Genomic DNA, 20672 nt, shown 5'->3' with positions numbered 1-20672 from the left:
ACCCCAGAGTCAGCCACAGCTGGATCTAATGGTCAGGGGTCCCTTTACCTTTACCAATGGAACCTGTGCAAGGTTTTGTGACAGAGACTGCTGCCACAATACCCAACTCTACATTAGTTCATCTCTCCATCTGAAAGGAAGTTGGTCTCCAGGCTTAGGGTCAAATCAAGCATAACATGTGAGATGCTCTGACCTTTTAATCTCCTTTTATTTATTTAAAGCATCCAGAGGGGGTCAAGGCGTGACAAAAGGGGAAGGGATGTTTAACCCTTTTACCCCTGTCAAGACTAAATCACCACACCTGCAAAAACTGCTTTTAACCTTTTGGGGGTGCAAGTACAGGCATGGCACAGCAAGGCAGCAAAATACAAATGCATAATATAATATTCAATCTAATGCAGAATATAAGTAACAATGACAACTGTGTAAGAAACATAGCTAAATGAATATTTAATGCGAGAAGATATCAGACAAAGCATTAAAATAACTGGATGTCAGGAGACATTCGTTTTTAAGTACATTCCTTTCCTTACGACTTAAAAAAAAAAAAAAAAGGAGAAGCACTTTTCATAGAAGACTCTGTTTGACAGTCCCTGATGGCATTAGCTGTCAGGAAGGAGATCAGTCCTTTACCGCAGTGTCTAAACCATGCTCTTGTCATGGTTTGATCCTTTTTCTCAAAATATAACATGGAAAGATGGATGAGGAGTAGAGCCAGGCTGGTGTCAGCAGTGCAGGGAGTGAGTGAGGGAAAGGGGACAGCAAAATAAAATGGAAGCTGATCGGTGGGTTTTGTTTTTTTTTTTAATGCACACATAGCCTCAGCTCTTATATTGTGATATAAGATATTGTGCAGCGGATCCTTCACCAAATGGATTTTTGAGCTCCTACTTCTCGTTTTGTCCTGCGGATCCACACCCACACCCACATACCTCTCCCATATGAGCACAGTAAACATTTTACGTATTTATTTGATTCCAAACTAGATGAGGCATTGAGTGTCTCTTTGCATTTAATGTGTGTATTATATTGTTACATGCCACCCCAATATCCACAGCAGTACAAGATTCTGGGAAGTTCCAGATGCTTATCTGGGGTTTGCGTTTTCTGTTGGACAACGAGGGACACCAGAGACTTAATGATATATTGTTTATTCACACATATATACAACCTGAGCCTACAAGGCAGGGGCTCACAGCACTCACATTCCAAGTGGTTCTAGCTTTTCCCATAGAAGCAGAAGAATCCCTGTTCTGCAGCTTGCCTTCCTAGGTCACATTATGTGCAGTTTACTCTAACTTTGCTGAGCCTAAGCTCTAGTCTTTTCTAACATAGGGAGAGGCCCCACTCCTTTAATCCTTTATGTTTCTAATGGATCCTTATCCCAGGCTATTACCTCAAGCGAAATTAGTCTGACTCAATTAACACTTAACGCATGTTGATTCCCTAGGATTAAAGAGGTGTCTAATAAACAGTTTAGGAAGTTTGTCCAGCTTCATAAGCCCTCCACGCACGATAATTCCAGAGGCTTAGGAGTGGGTCCAAACAAACTGCTTAATACACATGGGTCTAGTTAACGTTCTGACACTTGGTAGTCTGACACGCAATTTTAACACACAAGCCCTGATTAAATTCTAACAATTACTGGACCCAAGAAAGCACCTACAAACCCATAACTAGATTATAGAGACAGAGAGAGAGAAGCTGATGGAGTGTGATAGTTCTTGGAATAACAGTAGATGTGGAAGGGAAAAACTAACCCTGCCCTAATTTGATATGGTTCAGATGAACCTCCACAGCTGCTATTTCAGGCTGATGGGAGATTTCATCCTAATGTAGATAAGAGTTTCTGGAGAGGAATTTGCAACACAACCAAACCAACAGAAGCAATGTTTAAACTTCCCCTGCCTGTCTGCTACAATCCCAGTTAAATGTTAAATGCAAATACAGTGGCACCTCTGGTTACGTACTTAATTCGTTCCGGAGGTCTGTTCTTAACCTGAAACTGACCCGGAAAAACTGTCTGCGGATAAATGTCAGCTCCCTCAGCCAGTAAAGTGAGATGAGCACCACAACCCCAGAGTCATTCGCAACTGGACTTAACTGTCAGGGGTCCTTTATCTTTACCTTTACCTAGTCTGGGGTATACATAAACAAGAAGAACATTCAGTTCAGTGCCAGCAGCTTGAAAGGTAGGCTATGATCTGCATTCCAGGTTCTAGGAATATAAATTGGCCAGCACTGCCCATCAGGCAAGCATCTCCAGCTATCAAGCTCTACCAAAGCCTAGCAAGATGGCCATTTTGCTTTGCTTTGCTTTGCTTTGCTTTGCTTTGCTTTGCTTTGCTTTGCTTTGCTTTGCTTTGCTTTGCTTTGCTTTGCTTTGCTTTGCTTTGCTTTGCTTTGCTTTGCTTTGCTTTGCACAACAGAGCAGCACAGTTATGATAGGGCATGGATTAAGTTGTCACCAATTAGCTTGCCAGGCACACACTTTTAAAGTAAGAACTTTGGTAGTTTGGCTGCACAAAACACATTTTGTACTTATTATAACTAACTAAAACTACATACATACAGTGTTCTTGCCAAACTCCATTGGATCTTACTCATGTGAATATTAGTTCATAGAATCATAGAGTTGGGAGGGATGCCAAGGGTTCAACCCCCTGCAATGCTGGAATCTTAACCCATGGTCTCTCATCCAATTTGAAACCATACTGAACACTGCTTAGCTTTGAAAATGTGCCAGCAATTTTCTTGCTGCACCACATGAGCAAGATTAAACTGCCCTTTAATTATTAGGCATTGCCAATGGTGACTGGGTCATTAGGACCAATGGGGTACTGCCCCATCAACCTCAGCCAGCCTCAGCCAGCTCCCACCCACTGGCCTTCTTATTTTTATCTAGTCCAGGGTGGGGGTGGCTGCCAGCTTCCTCCTCTTCAGTCTCAGTGCTGCCATTGTAGGACTCGATAGGGAAGACCAGTGTTAGATGGATCCGTTTGCCATTGGTTCTGCCTTTATCTATGGTTGGGCAGTCTACTTTCTGCCCCACCTTGGCACCCACTCCAGGGGTCAGCAACCTTTTTCAGCCATGAGCCGGTCCACCATCCCTCAGACCATGTGGTGGGCTGGACTATATTTTTTGGGGGGGAGGAAGAAATGAACGAATTCCTATGCCCCACAAATAACCCAAAGATGCATTTTAAATAAAAGCACACATTCTACTTATGTAAGAACACCAGGCAGGCCCCACAAATAACTCAGAGATGCATATTAAATAAAAGCACACATTCTACTCATGTAAAAACACACTGATTCCCGGACCGTCTGCAGGCCGGATTGAGAAGGCGATTGGGCCAACATTGAGTATTCTCTCTGGCATGGAGTGGTGGTGACTTTCCAACACCAAGCGGAAGGGATCTTCTGCTAGCTGGTTCTGGAGATGAGGCACAGGAGGAGAAATTGGTCTTGTCATTCTTAAGCACCCAAATTTGCTCAGTCTGATCAATGACAGATTTAAGGGAAGTAAGTGATTTGTCCAATAAGTGTCTGCAAAGAGGGGGAACGTCTCCCAGCCCTCAAAGATGATCACAGGGAAGAGGATTTAGATGCTTTAACTGGATTCAGATGGATTATTTTGGCCAGATTAAGCAGCGAAAGCACTTTGGCAAGACTGCAAATGGGAGAAGCATCTGTTAAATCAGACATTATACAAACTCTATCATGCGTTTGTGGGTTGGATCCAGGTTAAACATAGGCCTGTTTATTCATAATGACAGCCTGCCAAGTTTAGCCTGTGTTTTTAAGAGAAAGTGTGGGAAATGCTTAAATGGACACAACGTTTATGCAAATTGCATCCACATTTCAAGGCTGATTTCTTGGGGGGAACTAGTTCACCTTTCTGGTATATGTTGACTTATGTAATGAAATGTTGGTTAATGTATTGCTCTTTGCCATTGAAAAAATAATAATCAAATAAAATCCCCCTGAAACCAACACTTCTTAAATGGCAATCCTATATTTGCTTACTAGGAGCAAGCCACATTGAACTAACAAGACTTCCTTTTGATGGAGCAGACATATATAGGGTTGCACTGTCAGGCTTAGAGCTTATGTCTCTCTCTCTCCCCCTCCCCCCATTAATTGCAAAGGAACTTGAGGCAGTACACACATTAAACTTTTTAAAACAAGAAAAAGAAATTTGCAATAAATCTGCAGTGTTTGTGCATGGGAAATGTAGGTTCTCAGCTAACTGTAGCATACTGGTAGACATCCCAGCGAGATGGGCTAAAATATTTCCTCCTCCTTTACGAGTTGTTGGCATCTGTCTGTCTCGGGAGACAATGGAAGAATTCGCCTTTGGGGCTGAAGTCAAACTGTTGGAAGGTTACAACACCTGCTGTGGCTGTAAAGAGGGATACAGGAGAGACATGTCTTGTGGCAGATGAAGGTGTCTGGTTGTGCTGCTGCACAGCTTTTCTTCTCTCTGCACTCTTCCCAGCTGTTATTCCTTCTCTAGTCACTGCCAGGGATGCACAACCTATCTGTCTATCATTTGCAGACATCTTTGTAATGCAGAGATGGTCTGGCAATGGTCCTGGTGCCTGAAGCCAGCTCCCCGTAGAGCACGTCCTTAGGGCAGAGCACGCCCTTAGAAGTAAACAAATATACTTACAAACATACTTAGGACACTGTGTGGTACTGTTGCTGGCTTGTACCACCATGGCCTTTCCAGAGTAGCAAGTTGGTGCTTGCAAGGGCAATTATTGAAGTCATGCAATGTTTTTGCAGAAGTGCAAAGATTGATAAAAGGGAAAACCACACATTCCAATGCCTAAACATTTCCAGATGAAAAGTAGTCTCCAAGGGCTACACTTTTTATTTTATTTATTTAAATAAGTTGATGTTTTCAAGGACGATGGTTGAAGTCACAATTTTTCTGGAAGTGCAAAAGCTGATAAGTGTGAAATGCATTCTACTGCATGGCACTCCAATCTTAGAGTGGTGTGAGATCCCAGGGGTTCCAGTTTCCTCAGAATGACAGACAGCAGAGACTGTGGTGTCTTTATGATATATAGTTTATTTACACATATATACAGCCTGAGCATACAGTGGAATGGCTCACAGTATTAACACCCCAGAGAAGGTCTTGCTTCTCCCACAGTCACAGCCTTGGATTCAAACAGAAACCATGCATGACTTTGTCTCTCTGACTTCTGCCTGCTTCTAGGTCACCTCACATACACTCAAGCTCCAACGTTTTCCCAGTGAAAATGCGGATGTCCTAAGGAAAAGAGGGACATTCCAGGATCAAATCAGAAACCGGGACGGCTTCTCTAAATCAGGGACATCCCTGGAAAATAGGGACACTTGGAGAGTCTGTTCACATTGCAGTGATGAAATTAAAGCCATACCAGGACTGCAAGGAGCTGTTCCTTGTTTGATTGAACAGGTAGACTTATTCCAGCCCAGACAAGAGAGCTGGCAGAGGCTGTGGTGCGGGACCACTGAGGAGTATGGCCTGGGGAAAGAGTGTATCACCTGAGGAAAGTCCTGAGAGTCAGACTGAGAGGCACAGAGGGATTAATTACCCCACCACACAAGACCTGAAGTTCCCCATCCCTAGTCTAGGGAATGGGTGGACAACCTACAGTTCTATGGCTCTTTTCAACCAATCAGTCTAGCAAAAGCCACATGTCTTTCACCTGGTAGTCTGTTGGATGGAGGGAAAGAGGGGTGGGGGAGGGATGGCTCTCTCCACCTTGGTCTCTGACTTTGGCCCTCCGCACCACTGGCACATGGGCATCCGTCCCGCCCCCCAACACAAATTGCACATATGTATGCACACCTGGGAATGCATCTCTCAACAGGATAAAAAGGTTTTCCCACTGCTGGTCTTGGAAGACTAACTCTTGCCTGCCAGTAGTTCATTTATATGGGGCTCAGTGCCTGTTTGCAAAAGTGAGCTGACAGTTTATGCTTGTTGTTGTTTGTTGTTTTTACTTTCTCTCGCACTCTTGCTTTTTAGTTCTTCTACCCTCCTCTCTGCAATTAATCAAATCAATACATGGAGATGGTGGAGCATCGCAGCAAAACAGTACAGTGCCCTCCTACTCTCAGGGGATTCCAGGAGCAGATATTTTATTAAACTGTTTTCAGAAGGTTATTGGAGTTATGAACAAGAGAAGTGCCAAGATGTGAAAAATGGCCCTGTTTTTCCAATACAGCTTTTCGCTACTTGCCTGTTTATAAGAACTCTGGGTTTCTGTTCATGCTTAAATACACACACACACACACACACACACACACACACACACACAAACGGCAAAATGCATTGCAGAAGCCCAGAGATTTTGTTTAAATATAAATCAGCCCCCTAGGGCTGCAATTATTCTTTTTTTGTGGGATGAAGAAAGCAGGTTGGCTGGCCCAAGACCATCCAGAAACCATCAAGTCAGAGCAGGGATTTGAGCTCAGGTTTCCTATGTCCATCGCCAAAACTACATCTATGTTGCACTTAAAAAACTAAATGATTGTTACCTTTCAGCAGGACTACAAGAAGTAGTAGCATAAAATAATTGTCCTGCTTAACCAGTTGCTTAACTATTGGAAGTTTTGGTGAAATTCTTCTTCTTCTTCTTCTTCTTCTTCTTCTTCTTCTTCTTCTTCTTCTTCTTCTTCTTCTTCTTCTTCTTCATTACATACCCTTCACCTTAAAGTCCAGGGGTGGGTTCCACTATTAAAAACAATATTAAAAACAATTAAAAACAATTTGCATGAGGGGTTATAAAAGATAGAGCAAGGGACCTCCAGATTCCCAGGCTATCCCTGTACCTTTGGCCTCTTTGCTGACTTTAAAGGCATCTTTAAAGTTAGGCTGGTGCCTCTTAGGTTGTAGCCTCCTTACAACTCCCCCCCCCCCTCCTCCTCACACTTCTCTCTTAGACGTCAAGTTAAGAGGTCAAAGAGGTCACTTTTGATCGATCCTGGGAGAACGAAGGCGCAAGCATGGCTGCATTTGTCTAAAGCAGATTGTCTGGCCATCTGTTCCAGATGCTTTATCTGAGATCTCCACCCCCACATTGCAGGGGGTTGGACTAGATGACTCTTGGGGTCCCTTCTAGGTCTACGATTCTATGATTCTATTCAGCTCAGTTTCAGTATTAACTCTTTCCCCAATACCCGTTTTCTGCTTCCAGCTCCCTTCCCCCACCCCTGAGTATTGCACTAGATACCTTAACTAGCCCTGTATCTGAGGAGAGCCAGCTTGTGTTATATTTTGATCAGAAAAGTGACAGGGAGAAAAATGATTAAGCACCTCTTAATCCTCCCTCCACGACTCCTCTATGCCACCAGCTTAAAAAATTCTTGATTAGGTGAGCCTACCCAGATATTCAATTTTGTTAGATAAATCAGTTGAATATATTATTTAAGAAACAAGAAAATGCACCATAATATAGAGACTAGAAATGTGTCTTTAAGGAAATCAATGAAGAATTTAAACAGAAGATGACAGGAATTCAAATTATCTGTATGATCCAAGGTTATCGACTGCAGATACTGAGCAGCAATTAAGAGACTGGTAAAAGTAGAAAATTATGTTTCTTTTCTTATAAGTGACCACAAGTGTATAAGAAATGTTATGCACTCCATTTCTACTCCAGTTTGCCATTAAAACAGCCACGACTTGAATTATAGCTATATTTTGATATTATGTCTACTGTTTTTAATAGCTATTTTTATTGCTATTTTTAAATGAACATTTTAAAATGATTTCAGTGAACTGCTTAGAGATATTCTTTTGATCAAGCTGCATATAAGCAAATAAAATAAAATTTGCAGTCTCCAGAGGGTGCTTTTTATCTAGAAATGTTGGGGCATTTATATTGTGAGGAGGGTTTTTAAAAGGGGGTTAGGGTTGCTTGCATCATGCACGAGTCCTTTGTAATTCTTGGGGTCTCGGAACCAACAGGGGTTAAAACCTAAAGGAGGTCTCCATTGTTGAACTAGCTAGGCAAGCTTCTTCATGAGTTAATGGCCTATGTATGGGTTGTTAGTATAACAAAGGAAGCTGTTCTGTACTGGAATGGCCCCCTCCCTGATGGTTAGTGAGAAAGACCCTCCAAGTGTCCATATTTTCCAGGGACAGTATCCCTATTTTCACTGGAGAAATGTTGGAGGGTATGGAATTATCCGACCCCTGAGCCGTCTGAAGGCAATGCTCCACAGGGAAGGATTTTTTTAATGTTTAATGTTTTATTATGTTTTTATGTTTGTTGGAAGCTGCCCAGAGTGGCTGAGGCAACCCAGTAAGATGTGTGGGGTATAAATAGTAAAATTATCCCTATGGAATGGGACGTCCCTATTTTCATCGGAGAAATGTTGGAGGGTATGTGTGAAGACAGATTTAATAATAAGAATGGTGACGGCAAAACATTACTATGCAATGGCACCACCTTCCCTAGAATTACGAAAGAGTAAAGGAAAGTGAGAAGCAAGCATTGCGAAATCAGGACAGTTATGCTGGGTTTGGCAAAATGCAGTTTTGCTTTATTAGTTTATATAAATATACAGGCTGGTGTCAGAAGGCTGCCAGCTACCCTTGAGTCTTTCAAGACAGAATTGACCTGACATGACTGGATATTTTGTGGGACTAATGGAGCTGCTCTGTGGACTGAAGAAACAGCATGAAATGTCGAAACAGTTGCTGAAGAAGATGGGCAGGAATGGAGCTCTATTTCTTGTTCCTTTTGTTGATGTATTGTTGTTATATCTATACATAAAAAAGCAATACAATTTTATATAAAGAAAGAAAGAAACCGAAAGAAATAAGTTTCACATACAAGTAATTACATTTCTGCAGCCAGGTTCCTCTATGTGCTGCTTCAACATTTTGACCATTCTTCCTTTCATTTTGTCTGCCCTGAGCTCTCTTGATCTCCATTGGGCATAGGGAGAATGTGCCCCCACCTACCCACCCTAGCTTTTGTTACCATGTGGATAGCGGCAGTGAACAGTCTTGGCTTTTTAATAAACTCCAATGTGTGTTTATTCAGTGCTTTTCCAGCCCTTGACAAATGCAATTTTTGAGCTTTCTTGCAGCAGCTAAGAGCACTGTTTCCCCAATTATGAGCATTGCCCTTTCAAGCTTGGCATACTTTGCTGCTGGGCTTTGACCAATTCTAAGCCGCCCTCAGATAAGCAATTTTACAATGCATTTGCTCTATTTATCACATTAGTATCCTGCCATTTGACCAAGGGACACAGGAAGAGATACATGCCATTGACCCACTTCATCCCATGGTACAGTCTGTACACTTTGGAGACATACGATAGAAGTAGCTTTGCCAAAGCTAAGCAGATTTGGTCTGCTCAGTGCCTGGGTAGGAGAGTACATGGGAAATTCGTGAACAGCATTATGAATTCCTTGGTAGAAGGAAAGAAGGGTGTGAATGAATTAAACAATTTTAAATAGTGTTGAGGGTGCTGGGCATTTTGCTCCTGCCAGACATTTCTGGGTGTGACCTGGGGGTCTCCTGGGATTCTCTTGCAGCTGTTCCATAATTCTGAGATCTCCTGCATATGCTTGAAAATCCCCAAGATCTTCATTCAGCCTTTATTACTAGATCTGGAGAGTGTTAAGCTGGCTGGCTTGAATTTATCTGGTTGGTGTCCAGATGGGAGATTGCCTGGGAAACCCTTGAGTTCCATGGAAGAAAGGTGGGATTTAAATGTAATAAATCTATACCGCCATCCTGCAGAAGTAGGTCAGGTTGAGAAACAATGGCTGGCTCAAGACCTTCCAGCAGCCTTCAAGCCAGAGCAGGAATTTGAGCCCAGGTTTCCCTGGCAAATGGCCAAATCTAAACCTGCTCTCTCACACTTAAAGAACAAAATGATTGTTACGATTCCTTCCAACAGGACTACAAGATGAGGTAGTATAACCTAGTTGGCCTCTCCTGCCCCAGCTAGCTCTGAGCTTTTAGGAAAGTGAGCTACGTTTGCAGCATCTCTTGACTAAGTAACCTAGCAGCAGATGCATTAGAGTCATATTCAGGCAGGTGAACTTCCAACAGGTAAAGCAGGTCCAGACTTGGCACGTAGAGCAGAATGAGGCTAGACGTAGACAGGGCTAATTAGATCCTTGGTGGGGAGTTAGGGAAAGTTTGATTCAGTTCCCATTTAATGATAAACTTACCAAAATTCACACTTTTTTAAAAAATTGGAAAAAACGAGACACTGAAAGAAAGTTATACAGCAGAAATTCCCTACCTTCCTGCTGAAATCCTAAAACATTTTATGCCGCAAATGTTCTGAGGTGTGCAAGAGTACCTCTCCAAACTGCAATAATGCAGAAAAAGATAGGAGAATAATTAATAAAGCAGAACGACATGTGGACAGTCCAGAATAAACCTGCCACTGATGCACTATTATTGCATCAGTGACACTTTGCAGAATACACCCATTGAAATACAGAAGTCTAGAAGGGCCTGTGCTGTGGGAGATGTGGGCTTTGGCTATCTGTTGGAATTTCAAGCTGTGTCTCTCTCCATCAAAGCTTAAGCTGTATATTCGTTCACATATGCAAATATCACAAAGAGACAATAAGCCTCCAGTGATCTCCTTCCACAGGAAACCTAACTTCATCAGGTGACAACTCCTGGAATTTTTCACTGCTTGTGGTGCTGTGCAAACAATATTCTGTGTTTGTAAAACTGCTCTGTTAACACTGCAATTTTGTGACTGCTTTACTAGCAAGGAAAGCACACACACACACACACACACACACACACACACCACTTACATCCTTCTCCTTGAGAACAAAGAGGGAGAACCAAACAGAGGAGATCAAAGGTGCAGTAGATAACAGCCAGGACAGATGGGAGGAGTGACGCTGGCCGTTTTCAAAATGGAAAGAAGGAATGGGGTCCTGTCTGATGTTTGGATCATAAACCCTTCCCAGCAGCCTTTTGAATGGGGACTGAAAGAACTCGAGAATGCCCACCAAAGCCAAGACTGTACTTGGATTCCTCTGATCTCACCTGAGCATCAAATTCAAGAAGGATGCTGACAAACTGAAAAGGATGCTAAGAAGATGATAAGGGATCTACAAAGCTAAATCCAATGAGAAAGGGCTAAAGAAGCTGGATAAGATTGTCCTTCAGACTGAAACTCAGCTGTCAGAGAATATGAGTTTTTTTGCTTCTTCTTTTAAACACAGCGGAAGAAGACTTCAAAAGACATGGAAGTACTTGCTTCAGCCTCGCAAACTGAAGAGGGGATGAGGGCTAACCCTCCCCACTTAAGATGCAGGACAAGGCTGTAGAAATATACAATTCTTCTCAAAATATCTAATAGGGGGAAAAAATCCAAAATAAGGGGAACACACACACACACACACAGCCATAGGGCTTCTTTGGCTGTAATCATGCTGGAGACTGCCAGCATAAGAGAACAAGGGAGACGTTCATGGTGAGTTCTGGCACCGCTTTTTTTTAGAAAAACAGCACTGAATGGCACCCATTCTAAATATGTCCTCTGGCATAAAAGGTGTGGCAACCGATGCTCTATGCTAATCTCTTACAAACAATAGTAAAACTTGAAAGCCATTCATTTACCAGAGCAAGGTGGCTTTTGTCAGTTATCCTTGTGATTACGCAGAAGAAGTAAGAAGATAATAAAGGCCTGGAGTTATTCTCTCCCCCACATTTCCCCTCCACTACAGAACTGCCAATATTCCTTCCAAGAGAAATAAGGAGATGGACATACACACTCATTGCAGACATCCTTCGATAGTTCAAAAGCAACTCTCGCTGCAAGATGCTCACACAAGAGAATTATCTATTTCCTTGTCGACAAACTCATTCCTTCCGCCCCCATGAAGCATGGTCAGCTACTCCTTCCCATGCCTCAGTATCCTCAATTTAATAAGAAGTCCACATAACATCTTCAAAAGGTATGGCATCCCTGGGGGAATTAAAATTCATCCCCTTGCTGACAACACAAGAGGCAGCAGGTTTAATCAAGACTGGGGATTTCTGGGTCACTACAACTAGCTCTGGAATTCAACATGTAAATGCAAAATGCTTTGCAAAATGTCCATTAGCTGCAAAGTCAACATTTTCAGCCATGCACCTGTAATGTAGCTGGGCAAACATCCCATTATCAATGGAACAGATGTTTTCCGCTTTGTAAATTGGCCTATTATCAGCACGGTAAAGAGGTTCAGTCACTGCTCACTCAATAATTCTGCTGCGTTTCCAGTCAGCCCCTAAGAACTATGTCTGAGGACTTCATGGGGGACTCATATAGTCAGGTGCATAGAACAAATCTGTGGGCGGAAAGAAGGCAAGAAAAGGAAATCAAGGACCCTTACTAGTGACCAGAGCTGTATCAAAGTATAACATATTGGTTAGGTTTTTATTGAAGTGGCTATAAGAGAACTGCACTGACATCTTTGTCAATATGTGCTTGTAATGCCCTGCCAGTTGGAAGTTGCAACAATGGAGACATTAGCAGGCTCACATGCTGCGTTGTTCAAAACAAAACAGAAACCAAACATAATAATTTATCCTAGAAAATGGTGGAGCAAATCAGAGCATTCCATGGCAGACTTCAGGGCACTGGAAAACCCCAACTTCATGCACTAATGTAAACTTAATGAATATCTCTGACATTCCTATCCTAAAACATAGTTTAGCATTACGCAAAGTTTGGAAGCTTTTGCTTCCACTTTTTATTCGCCTCACCTTGCCATGTAATTTAAACAAGCTGGACAAAATGTGGTTGATCTTAATGATGGTTGGCGGAAACAAGCCAATTTCAAATCACAATTTGCAAAGCTTTCCTGCTTTACATTAACCATAGCTAAGATAAACTTCAGTTTATCTCTTCCAAAGGAAGATTTCCTTTTCTCTGTTTTTATACTTGCATCAAATATTTTTTTTTAAAAAAAATTGTAATGCATGTGTATTAAAATTATTCATTGAAAGTTTTGTCAGAAATTGGTGCAGGGCCTCAGCAAATTCATTGCTCACTATTAGGTTTTACAGCAGCAAAAGTGGCTTGTTAATCTTTCCAATTTTCCTTTCACCAAAGTCAGCAGTTGAACCATAGGTTCCAGCAGGTTGATGCTCAGTGAAAAGAGGGCAACTTTGTTCCTAGACATTTCAGGAAGGAAACCTCACATGAACATGTTGCAAATTGGCCAAGATTCAAGTTAATGGAGGATATCAAATACAGGTCTCCAACCTTGCAGCAACAGGCCAGAGGACACTCAGCTGACCTAGTTTTCAGTTCTGTGCCTGGCAGCTTCCTCTCGGGGACAAAATTGTATTTGTGGTAAATTTGCTGCACCTCCCTGCTGATGCTTTTAGGCACTCAAAGCCAGCTCAGAGGCTGCTGGATGTTATAGAAGTGACTAAGAAGTTAATTTTTCTCAAGACTAAGTGATGGAACTAGAATCTGGGACCCAGAAACAGCATGTTCAATTAAGCAGACTCAACCCCCACCCCTCCAGAGAATTCTGTGGTGCTGTCCGCTAAAGCAGGCACAAACACACTGGCATGCTTCTAGAGTTGCTGGTTCGAATCCCCACCCCTTTCAGGACAAAACATGAGGGAAGGGTTGTAGTGGAGTAGCAGAGCACATTCTTTGCATGCAAAATGTCCAGGCAGGACTGGAAAGGCCTTCTGCCTGACACCTTGGAGAGCAGTTGCCAGCAGTAGCCAGATGTCAGGGACTGCCTGGATGAAGAGGAGTGGTGGGAGGGCAAAGAACATCCTAAGGAAGCAGCAGTGGTGGAAGACTCACAGCCAGGATCAGGGTGCACTGGCAGAGAAAGAGGGGTGCGGGGGGAGCACACCGCCCCCCGCAGCGCGATCCCGGTGGGGTGGCTATTGGCACACCTGCCTGCTCTCCGCTCCCCGGTGCCGGTGCATGAAGGTTCGTCACTGTCAGGGTGGTGGGATTCTGAAGACAGGTCAGAGGAGGAGGAAGTCTGGGAGGCGGAAGAGGTGACAGGCTCAAAGGAAAGAGAAGAGCCAGAGGCAGAAAGCCCTTCTAGGGCAGCACAGAGTGCAGAGGGAGACCTGAAAGAGAGGAGATGGGGACAGAAGCTGCAACAGCTTTGCAGCAGCTGCCTAGTCCCACTGTAGTAAGCTGCTCTCTCCATTTGACTCCAAGGTCCCACAGGACTTTGCATGTAGCTGAACAGAAAGCTCAAGAAGCCTATGGGGGAGGTTCTCCCCACCAGAGTTTATTCCAGCTTGGGATATATCTGGAGGAGGAGGAAGCAGGGGGCCCCAAGGGCAAGTCTTGGCAATGTCACAACTGAGTGCAGCCATGCCTGTGCACTCGCTTGTATACTATTTTCTTGAATGAAACACTGGCTTTCCTTTGAGTCTCTGAGGCTCCATTCTGCCCTGCCCTGACATCAGAGGGCACAATTTCATTAAGTGCCCACCCTGCATATCCAGCAGTAATAGGAGCATTGGCTGTGCAGCAAGTATGATTTCTGGAGTGGCGGGGGGCACCTCCCACTTGCCCAACTCATATATTTCTGGAAGAAGCAACGTGTAAGTGAGAACTACAGCAAAATGTGGTGGTGTGGAGGAGCGCTCATGTTCAGAATTCCAGGCCAATAGCCATGCTCTTTTTCGGGACATTCCATTCCACCATCACCACTACCAGTTTTCCATTGCCTTCCCCCAAGGTACATCATTCAATGCCTACCAAGCATGCTTGGTTCTCATCCAGCTGTTCTGGTCCCCACCCCACCCCACTGGGACTCCCCAAACTCAAATATTTTGTGTGTGGTATGTCTCCAAACCATGGTAGTCCTCATAGCCTGCTGCTATGGATGTATCACGGATGGTGCCATTTTGATTATATAAGGGGTGCATTCAGACGTAGCAATCTAGGATAGCTCAGTTGGTAGAGCATGAGACTCAGAGTTGTGGGTTCAAGCCCCATATTCAGCAAAAGTTTCCTGCATTTCAGGGGGTTGGACTAGATAGCCCTTGTAGTATCTTCCAACTCTACAATTTTGTGATTCATATATGCCAATAAAGGTTTGAGAATGCGAGATTCCATGATTCTATTATTACTGTGATAGTTTTCCTGAATATACTGCTAGTGCTCCTATCCCAAATTCTAACTTTCCTTCCAGAATGTAGTTCCTGTTGAATGATGGAACTTTGACTTTTCAGTTGATATACTGTGCCATCATATCACACTAAATTTTAATTCGTGGGAAGGAACTGTGTGCTGGAATACTGTACCAAATTTCAGCACGTGAAAATACAGTGCAAAAATATATATACTGTATGCGGTTTTGTGGGTTAATGGGCTTTGCATGCTATTTTTGTGTCTTCTGGAAGCAAATAACACAGAAATAAGTATTTAACCTCCTGCTAGATTCAGCTTGTTCTCCAGAAGTGTTTGTGTGAAAGAACACATAAAACATGGAAATTATTATATAAGGAAATGTTGAGGAAAATATTGAGTCTTTTAATATAAAGGATATATGACTATCACCATAAAATTCCCATTATTCTTCCCTAGCAAGTAAGCTGACGTGCTAAAATATTAACTGAAACTTCACATAGTTTAGGGCAGGCATCGGGCAGGGCTTTTCCAGTCATGGTCCACATACCCTTCTGGCATGCTGGTGGTGGACAGTGCCAGAAGCAAAAGTGGGCAGTGCAGCCCACCTCAGTCATCCCCCCAAAGGCCTTAACTTCCGGAGGGGCCTGCACAACAGAGGACAACAGCAAAGACAATTCCAACAGCTTTTCCGTACCACAATATGGAGAAGAGTCAGCCAAACAATATTATTTTTGCATTCGCTTGGTGAGGCTAATGCTGACAGACAACCTATCATCTCCCCCTGATCTGTTAGCGTATTTTACTGTCTTGTTAAATCTCACAGATGTGTTTGCATGTCACTGTTAACAGAGGTTTCCTTCAGGTTCTGATGGGTTGAGGAAGAGTTTTGAGTTTTCACCCTGGCAGGTGGTTGAGGTTATTATATAACCTTGTGAGCCACAGAAGGTTGCTGAGAGGGTTTATGGTTTACCCTACAACGTCTTTCTTAGCTTCCCCTCAAAAACAAGAAAATAACACCAGTCCTTAACACACCCACACCCACACACCAATTTCTTTCAGTAATGACCCCCCTCCCATCCCTAACAATAGCTTTAACTACCTATTTAGCAGCAAACAGCAACTATAACGTATAAGTAAACCACTTACAACCCCTCCTGCAAACAAGAAGAATTCAGATAAAGGACAAGAAGGAGAAGCAAGGAGCAGCTGGGGGGGGGGGAGAGAAGTTAGATGTGTTGGAACATAAGAAGTTGGTAAAAGACTCTGCCAATCTAGCAGTTCAAAAGCACGCAGTGCAAGTAGATAAATAGGTACCGCTCCAGTGGGAAGGTAAACGGCGTTTCTGTGTGCTGCTCTGGTTTGCCAGAAGTGGCTTAGTCATGCTGGACACATGACCCGGAAGCTGTACGCTGGCTCCCTTGGCCAATAAAGCAAGATGAGCGCCGCAACCCCAGAGTCATCCGCAACTGGACCTAACGGTCAGGGGTCCCTTTACCCTTAGAAGACTCTGCAAAAATCCATAGCTGGGCAATATATGGATTCTTTCCCTCAAATAATTCTGGACACTGCACTTCGCCCTTCATAGAGTTTCAAATCCTAGCAACACTTAACAAGCAATAGTGCTCAGATTTTTTTTTTTTGAGGGAAATAATGTGCTTTAAAGGTTTACAGTGGTACCTCGGGTTAAGAACTTAATTCGTTCTGGAGACCCGTTCTTAACCTGAAACTGTTTTTAACCTGAAGCACCACTTTAGCTAATGGGGCCTCCAGCTGCCACCGCACCACCACCGCATGATTTCTGTTCTCATGCTGAAGCAAAGTTCTTAACCCGAGGTACTATTTCTGGGTTAGCGGAGTCTGTAACCTGAAGTGTCTGTAACCTGAAGCGCCTGTAACCCGAGGTACCGCTTTAGTGTGTATGCAGACTTTTCTAACACCAGCTAAAGGCAGACACCATAGCTTCTCTGTCACTCTTCCAGCTTTTTCTCCCTCCCCCGCCTCCTCCCTCTCCTCTTCTTTGCTCTGATGAAGTGTTGTGGAGGACTCAATGTCTTGCTTAGCATTTTGTGACATTTTGATTGGCTCTGAGTTAGGTCCTGACTCATATTTAGGAGGGGGGATAGGGCATTCAGAAGTGGAACAAATGGAGGGGGCGGATGGCAGGAGGTGCCCCTCACTTTGAGTACCAATCGGTCAAGTGCTAGCTTTGTGTGACAACATTTGCTATGCTGGGACCCTACAGAGTTCGATAGTGGCCCACCATAAGATATTATTATAAGCAGCCATATCCTGGATGGCATAGCAGCACCCACACAGCTTTCTTAATTACTTATATCTTCTTTATTAAAGGCACCATTGCCCACCTGGAGATTTAAGCCCTCCACCTGCCACCTGAAGGTAGCCAAGCTGACCTCAAGACTTAATTTACAGAGCCTCCAAGTGTCCCTATTTTGCAGGGACGTCCATGATTTAGAGAAGCTGTTCCTGTTTCTGATTTGATCCCAGAAAGTCTCGCTTTTCCTTAGGATGTCCCTATTTTCATGGGAGAAATGTTGGAGGGTATGGAGTTATCCGACCCCCGAGCCATCTGAAGGCAATCCTGTATAGTAGTGGTGTCCAAACTTTTTCAAAAAGGGCCAGATTTGATTAAGTGAAGGGCCGGGAAGGCCAACCAAATGGCCAACTAAAGTTGTCAACCTTTTAACCTTTTTTTAGGATTGAAGTAGTTGAGGTTTAGGATTTTACCCCAGGAAATAAACTGCCACAGGGGTCAGATTAAACCAACCGGCGGGCCAGATTAGGCCCCTGAAACGGACTTTGGACATGCCTGCTCTAGGTTGCTCTTTTTGTCCCAGCCAGGCAGAGAAACGTGACAATAGGCAGACAGCAAGGAGTACATCTTTGTAAGAAGAAGCAAAACATGAAAATTAAGTGAAGAATTAACATCGGAATAGTTTATTGACTAATTAAGAAATGCAATGTGATATTAGATTATTAGCACTCTGCGAAATTCAGAGCTTAGGAAGCCAGCCAAAGATATAGAATTTGGCATTTATATTTGGCTTTTTTATTGTGTTGTAATTTGGAATGTTTTAATGTGGTTCTTTTTGGATTATTAAAATGGAAAACTTAATAAATATTATATACAAAAATAAATAAATAAATAAAATAAATACTCAATGACCTGCCTTTCAAATAAGCAGAAATGAAGCAGCTGGTTGCCATGGTGAAATTGTGATGACACTGTCACTCTGTAGTGGCAGTGATGAAGTCATAAGTCAGATCAAGGGGGAATTTTCCTCCAAGACCCTGCCTACCAGTTAACAGTGACATGAAATGGTGCACACGCTATATCTTGTTCATGTGCTTAGTTCATAACTTTTCTCTTAGTTAAATAAATAATAATGATATTTTATTACTTATCCCCAGCTACTATGGGCGGCTTCCAGCAAAATATAAAAAATAATGTCAAACATAAAAAACTACCTGATACAGGCTGCCTTCAGGTATCTTCTAAAAAAGTTCTGTGGTTCTTTATCTCCTTGACATCTGATGGGGGGGGGGAGCATTCCACAAGGAGAGCGCTGCCACTGAGGAGGCCCTCTGCCTGGTTCCATGTAAACTCACTTCTCGCAGTGAGGCAACTGCCAGAAGGCCCTTGGCGCTGGACCTCAGTGTCTGGGCAGAACCTGATGGGGGTGGAGACGCTCCTTCAGGTATCCTGGGCCAAGGCCGTTTAGGGCTTTAAAGGTCAGCACCAACACTTTGAATTGTGCTTGGCAATATACTGGGAGCCTTTAGGATTGGTGCTATATGGTCCCGGTGGCCAGTCCAGTGCTGCATTCTGGATTAGTTGTAGTTTCCAAATCACCTTCAAAGGTAGCTCCACGTAGAGCGCATGGCAGTAGTCCAAGCAGGAGATCCTGCTTGTCATCCTAAGAGCTGTGCTTCTTTCTTCCAGTTCTATGCGGTGAAAGCGGACTATGGCAAGCTGAAAAAGGAGCACCCAGATTTCTGAAGAGCAAATGTTCCCCCTCTACAAGCTGCACAAGATGAAGTGGTTTAGATCTTCCAGAAGCCATCCGCACAACTCATATGCTTAAATCATCCAGGAAATCTTAAAATTGATTGCACAATTTGCTTAAAGTCAAAGAGTTCAAGAGAAGCAGAGAAGGGGGTGCTGGATACTGAGTGCTGGATACCCCCCCATGCCGCTTCCGTTGGAAAAGGGGCATGGTTTAAGTAGCCCAGTCGCCCCGCCCCTTCCCATTGTGCCCTGCCCCTTTCCCTGCAAGGGTTCAGGTGAGTGCAAATCGCCTTGGGGTGCAGCAATCTTTGGGGGAGGGGAGGATGCAATGCCAGTGGGATGATGGAGGGGGAGATAGCAGGCAGGGAAGCTGCTGGGTAGGTGGGGGAGGGAGAGCGACCCTCCCCCCCCACCAAAAAATGAAGGGAGGTGGAAACAGTAAGAAAGACTTTGTATCTCATGCCATTTTGAAATGTCTTAACTTGAAATGCCAATAAAGGTATTTGTATTGTATTGTATTGTATTGTATTGTATTGTATTGTATTGTATTATGATTAACATGGGAAGTGGAATGGTAAAATGTTAATGAGGCGGACATGATACTTCTGTAAACTGGCATGCCCCTTCTTGTGGGCGTGGAAGGAGGGACTTGCGGGTGGACAAGCAACTTTATAAGATTTGTTTTTTCTGATGAAGCTGTGCCTGATCTTGGGTTACCCCACTTGCAAGTGTGTATAATAAAAAGGTTTCCTAATTCACCCATTTTGTCCAGATCACTTTATTTAAAAGGATCCAGAGACCTTAAGTCAAAGGAACCAGTTTATTTATCTCTCACAAAGGGCAAAATAAATAAATAATACCAATCCCTCAACTGCCAAAACAAACAGTCTTGCAGCACTGTAAAAACTAACAGATTTTGGGAAAACTTTTTAAAAATGGGTCAGGGGGCCTGGGTGGGTGCTAAGGAGGGTTTCTGAGGGTGCCATGGAGTCCACATGCCACACGTGTCATAACGGGGGAGGGGCTCCTCAGTCATCATTTCTTTATTAACAAGTGCCGCCCCCACCCTTGAGGCCTAGTTTCCCCAGCCCTGTCTATGTATGGTCTCCTGTGATGTCACAAACAGACATAGCAACTGAGGGGAAAGAAGCAGTTTCTTATTCTAGAATTTCAAACACAGGAGGGCAGGAGGGGGACATTTTTCAGCCCAGTGGTTGCATTTCCCTCCACACAACACTAGTCAAATGTACAAATGAACAGAGCAATGAAAGCAAGCCTTATCTTTGCACAGGAAGGTGTTCAAGGAATGACATGCAGAGAGAAAGCACCAAACCCAATTAAACCTATTAAGAAATAGGTTGTCCAACCCCCTGAAATTCAGGAAACTCAGCTGAAATTTATGAAACGCTTGTATTTCTGCATGTGTTTATAGCATCCATATTGCTATTCGGAATACTCTAAATGGGGGTGGGGACCTCAGCTGCACACCCACCTCCCTTCATTTTTTTGGGGGGGGTCCTCCCTCCCCCACTTGCCC

The 20672-nt window shown here is 43.5% G+C and overlaps 1 long non-coding RNA gene across 1 annotated transcript; it reads right to left on the bottom strand.

Moving 5' to 3' along the window:
- Positions 1-8513: 8513 nt before the first annotated feature.
- On the bottom strand, positions 8514-18691 carry LOC309334162. Its single transcript, XR_014152925.1, has 3 exons — positions 18595-18691; positions 10273-10341; positions 8514-8773 (listed from the first exon to the last, which is right to left on the bottom strand). It is a non-coding gene; the product is annotated as an uncharacterized lncRNA (long non-coding RNA).
- Positions 18692-20672: the final 1981 nt, after the last annotated feature.

This window comes from Podarcis erhardii (assembly GCF_964252035.2).
Source record: "Podarcis erhardii genome assembly, chromosome: Z".
Lineage (NCBI taxonomy): Eukaryota > Metazoa > Chordata > Lepidosauria > Squamata > Lacertidae > Podarcis > Podarcis erhardii.
The sequence above is the reverse complement of the archived record's forward strand: the minus strand, read 5'-3'. Positions and strand labels throughout refer to the sequence as shown.